Raw genomic sequence first — 5937 nt, forward strand, 5'->3', positions numbered from 1 at the left:
AGGGTGCCACACTGAGTAAGGACATGCTCTCTCTTCTCCAAAACTACTGTCTGTGAACCATCTTACAGCTGTGCCAGGTGTGTGCCAATAAATTTTTTGTCTTGGACTTACTTCTTGGTACATGCCCAATGTTGCTGCAGGGCAGCTACATTCAATCTGCTTTGGAGCGTAAAATGAATGAAGCAGATGCACCCTGCTTCTCCTCAGTGTTTTCTTGTGTGGTCATCTTCTCAGGCATGGCAAACATCTCAGTTTCAATAGCTTGTTTTTCAGCCTTTTACCGTTATTACCATAGCATATTTTAAAGTCCACATGTAGAGAGGATGCTGTGCTACTGGTTCTGTGCTTGTGTGTGTCATTTCATCACCAAATAAAGCAGCTCTATATTTGACAGAGATGGAAAAGCATGGCATTGGGAGGAGGCCAATTTGGAGAGACAAATTCTGTGAGAGCTTGGGAAGTAGAAAAGAAAATATAGAAGTGCTGGCAATGTATGCAATCTGAAAGTGAGAGAGTCAGCTTCAGATGTAACTTTTCTTTTTATTATTTATTTAGCTGTTTCCAGTTTAGATGAAATGCCTGTTTTGTCTTTCACCCAATTTGTCTGTATTGGATTAATTTTTCCATTTTTATAACTGATTTACTTTTAACTGAATTTGTATGATACTGTCTCCTTATTCCTAAACTTGCTGTTTATAACAACTCTGTGACCTATAGCTGTCCTTTTAGGAAATACATACACAACTGCATCAAACTGTTTAGCTTGTTCATATAAATATACAAACAAGGGGTGTGTGTGTGTATGTATAATATATATTAAAAGATGACATGGAAAAGGTGCATGGAAAATTGAAACAATGTTTTGTTTGTCTGCCCTTAATATATATTTAAATAGAATACTACAAAGATAAAATTCATTTTTTCTTACTACTTAAAAAAAAAAAAAAGCAAGTATGCCCAGAAATTCTAGGGAAGACTAGGCCTATAGTAGAAGAGGTGAGCAGAGTAAGAGGTATAAAGACTGAAGAAAATGCATTGCCTAAGCAAGAAAACATAATATGGTATTCCTTCATGGCTCCCTCCTCCCCCAGGCTCCAAAACACAGAACAAGCTTGCTATCTGAAATTCTTCTGTAACAAAAAATGCAGTCCTCACACTGCAGTGTATGGAAACAGTTCCAGGCTTTCATTCTACTTCATTAAAAGCAGAATTCCATTATATCTCAACTCACTATGGTCCCATTATTATATAATGGAACTAGCCCATTAAACTCTTCTGTTTTCTATGGGCATGTGCCTTTCATCCAGTAAGTGCTCCACATATGGCTTTGTATAAAGTACTAGTCATCAGGAACTCTTGCATTCCAGCTAACTTGGTGATATAGTTGCCTTGAATGAGCACAGTAACTAGTTAAATTCCCAGATGGCTAGGGGATCACAAAGCACAATGATGCCAACAGCTGCATCATTTTCCATCCACTACATTAAACAAAGTTTTTTAATTTTGTTGACCAGCATCTTATTTCTGATGAGAACTAATCTTCAACATAAGTTTCAAAGGGTTGGAGCCTTCGTATTTCCATGGCAATATAACTTAGGAATCAACTGTCCTACATTGCTCTTGTAAGGCAAATAATGATATCTCTTTTCATATTTCATTGCTTCTGTCAGTTGAGCTCATTTCTCCTCTTTCCCAGGGGCTTTTTTTCCCCCTTCATTCTCTGGAGAAGTCCCCTGTGTGTCACTTTCCCATTCTGTTGTAATGCCTTCTTAGGCAAATATTTGTCTGTCTCTATTTGTCTTTGCCTCCTACCCTGCCTTTATTCCAGGGTCCCACAATTTCCCCCCAGATGTACTCCATTTCCTCTTTTTGTCTCATGCCTAGTGACTCTTTTGCCCCTTCTTATATAAAAATATCCCATGAAACACCTGCCCCATACCTCTCCTCTGCACATCTGGGGGTTCCCTATTCTTTGTTCCCATGCCAAAACTGTGAATTCTCTTTTTCACCCCTTCCATCCATCATCATCATTCTTCAGGAAGAGAAATTCAGATGTCAACCTATTAGACTATTGGGAAGATGGTCAGGAATACCCATTCAGAGAGGCATTGTTAATGGGTGCCATCAACAGTTGTTTGATCTATAGACAACTGCAGAGATGCTTCAAGTTGGAGTTGAAGGGCTCCATATGTTTCTTCTTTTTTTTTTTTTCCTCCCTTTTTTGGTTTTCCAATTTTCTCTCATATTAATAGGATTCCAGTTATTGATTCTAAGAGGCTTCCTGACATTTTGGAATTGTTTTGATCAAGTGCTTGGAAGTTGTTACATTACATACAGAAACAACATGTGCAGAAATGGCATCAAGCTGAGTGAAGAGCTTTGCAAGTTAGGCCAAAAAGTCATTGTAATAGTTCTTCCTTCCCTTCTAATGCTGTAAAACTACCGGCTTTTCTTATCTGTGATGCTGCTCATGCCTCTTGTGCACCTTATTATTTGTTTTTAAAAAAAACCACACTAACAACTGGGAAAGGTGAGAGGAACTTGTTTACATGGGGGGAAATACAAATACTTTCTAGTGTCAGTTTTACAGAATGTAGGGGAGTAATAACAGACAATTTCTTCTTCACTCATCAGAACCCCAGACTTTGGTAGTGCCACAATTTTTGTGGAAAAGGTGGTTTCAGGAGGTCTCTGCAAAAAAATGATGGGCCCCGTGAAAAGGTGCAAAGTTGCCAGGTAGTGGGGGGGAAAAAACCCAAAAGAATGCTACAAGCAGAGAAAAGGGTAGGAAGCTCTTGTATCCTGAAGCATAGGGAGAGGCAGAGCAGGGGAGAGGGAACAAATCAGAGGCTGAGCCCCTGATGTAGGATTAGTCCAGGGGCCAGCCAGGGAAGCAGGAGGGTTTTGGCTCCAGCTTTTAAAGTACCCATAGGCATGCTTCTGCTGCATCCATGCTCCTGCCTGAGGAGGATTCTTCAGCACGTATGCTGAGAAGAAATACAAGACTGCCAAATGTTTCAGCATTAGACCATTCAAGACAGTATCCTGCAGGGACCTTGCACGCAGATGGAGGCAGACTCTGGATGTGTTCAGGAAAACTAGCATAGATCGGCACTTGGAGTCTGAGGCACACATGAAGAAGAAGGCTGCTACAGAGGCTGAAGGTCAGAGCAAGAAGCAAGCAGTGGTGTCCTCTCTGTTTAAAAGGACCACAGAAAGTAGCTTGGCAAGTTGAGAGGCAGCATTTTCCCTCATGGAGGCTTTAGTGGCAGCGAACATCCCACTGGACAAACTTGATCACCCCAAATTAAGGGACCGTCTGAACCAAAATGTGCAAAATGTTGGCAGTTAGTCTTGGTGAAGCTTGTTGGCACATGGAAAATCTCCCTGCAGTGATTGCTTTGTATTTACAGTCCATGAAGCTGCCTTGGCAGAGCATCAGCCACAGTGGTGAAGGAATGATAAAGCCACAAACTCTCATGATAATTACTGCTGCACATTATTTTTGTACTGGGGAGCTGGTCCAGGACCTCATCTGTCAATTTTTCTGCCCATGTCCCAAGCCATTGTGAAGGTAATTGTTAGCAATGATGTAGACTTTAACAAGATGTCAGCATTCCTGTCTGAATGTGCCACGTACCTGTGCTAGGCTTTCTCCGATGTGCTCCAAGGAATGCTGCCCAATGCTGTTCATGTCACCTGCAATACACACATTCTGTCCTTAGTTAGTGACATCTAGTGCATGTAGTTTCCTGGGAAGGATAGCTTGTCTTCTTTCAAGAAAGCCCTCAAGTACTGCCCAGGTCATAAGATCCAGTATAGGGAGTGTGTCTCCATTCAAAGTGGGGACTTGCATGGCACTGTGCTTGCATGGACTTGCCACCAGAGCCCGTGCTGTGCTCACATGGTGGAATTCATAGTCCAGTGCAGTCCATTACCACACCAAGCACATGCATCACTACCAGCAGATTCACAGTGAGAAGCTGGAAATCACACCCAGCACAGTGCAAGCTCAAGCTTCGTGATCTCTTAGGGTGAAGTGACATTCAAGAACAAGTAATGTTTGTAGTTGACAATGCCACCTGGTTCATGGAGCTCCTGAAGTGGTTTGAAGGCTGGCACTCTGTGATCTACCACATACACACAACCAGGTGATGGATTTGATAAGCAGGATCAATGACGAGGCATCTCAAGAGCTGCCAAGCTGTCCTCATGAAAAGCAGTGCAGAAGGGACCTGTTCCAGTTCATAGCTGTGAAGCTGAACTCATACTACAGGTATGACCTGTCAGTTTTTGTAAACTCCTCCTTTTTATAATATCCTTTCATGAAGTGTATATAATTAGTACTAGTTATGATTCATGTTGAGCATAGCTTTATTTTCATAAGATAATTAATTAAATTCTAAACTGAACTGCTTAGAAGGCATTAGTTAATCAAGTGTATATAGTTGGTATTACTTGTAATTCATAGTGTGTATTTCTTTCTCTTATTAAGGTATTTCATTTTAGATATGGATTAAGTGCATAGAATTCCTAATAATGTGTCAATTAATGGCTTCCATAGGCTTAATCAAGGGATTAAGTCCATGGAAGCCATTAATTGATGCATTATTATTAGCAAGAGGTGATTTGGAGTCAGCTGGCAATCTGTGGAGAAGGTGGGACTTCTGAGGTCCCTCAGCCAATCAGAGGTGTGTGTGTGTGGGGGGGCGGGGTGGAGGGTGAGGGAGCTGAGAAAATGCTTGCCTGGCTTCTGGTCTCCCCGAGAATTTGGCCAGCATCTGCCTTGATTTCAGCAGACCCCTATGTATAGATCTTTGTCTGTAAGTTTTTCTCTGTTCATCAAATACACACACATCTTTTTCTTTTAAAGCATATTTGAAATAAACTTAGTCAATGAAGATGTCACAAGAAATAAACTATTCATGTTCATCCATGTATTTGGTATTCCAGATAAATTACAGGATACTATTTTACATTTTTTAAAAACAAATTCCATTTTAAAGCAGTTTCATTAAAAAGTAGTCTTGTACTTTTTCCATTTTTCCCATAGATTTTTCATGTATAAGGGAGCTGCTCAGACATCATCAGTATTTGTCTGTTCTCAGAAAGGTCCTACTTGGGTTTTTTTTTAATTTACTTTTTTCTCACTTTTTTTTTATGAGAATTTGCTGCTGCAGACCATGTAGAGGCCACAGGTTTTGGGGGAATTCACTAAGGCAGTGTTATAAAATTTTCCCTCTTCCTTGATTTTTAGTAGATTTCATATTGTTGGTTGTATTTTGGATCAGGAGAATAATGGGATCTGGAGGGGTGGCTTGAACAGACTGCACTAACATTTTCCTGTCTAGTGAAGAATGAAAACTGCCTTTGTGGCAGAATACTCTATTTAGCACATACTACAATGCTTTACATAGTTGCTTTTGACCACACTATGCCTACATGTGGTCAAAAATGTTAACATGTTAAACAATATAACCTTGCTTATACACATATTTTGATCATATGCTCTGGTCCTAGAGCTCCTTTCTACTTCTGTGTTCTGGGATTGCATACCCTCATTACATATGCAGAGTCAAAAGGTTAAGAACCTATTTGTGCCTCTTCCCTGATCTGTGCCTTTTAAAAATTTAAATGTAAGGTGCCAAAGGAGGGGCACATTTTTGTGTTACCATGAGAATCTTTGTGGCACTAGGCTTTCTGCCCAGACTTTTGCTGTTGAATGAAATGCATGAGTGCAGGAGACAGTTGTTACCAGATTTGCCCGCTACTTTGGGGTGTGCTCTCTTATTAGGGCTAGGGTCTTGGTAATTCTATTAATGTGCTGCTTGTTACTTGTGTTTCTATATGGAGCTGTATCTCTCCCTTCTGCAAACCCTCACCCCCAATGGAGCTATCTTGCAGGACTCAGTTCAGTGGGGCTGGGTTCCTCCAGTC

The sequence above is a fragment of the Crocodylus porosus genome, unplaced genomic scaffold, assembly GCF_001723895.1.
Source record: "Crocodylus porosus isolate Cpor-Errol unplaced genomic scaffold, CroPor_comp1, whole genome shotgun sequence".
In the NCBI taxonomy this organism is placed as follows: Eukaryota; Metazoa; Chordata; order Crocodylia; family Crocodylidae; genus Crocodylus; species Crocodylus porosus.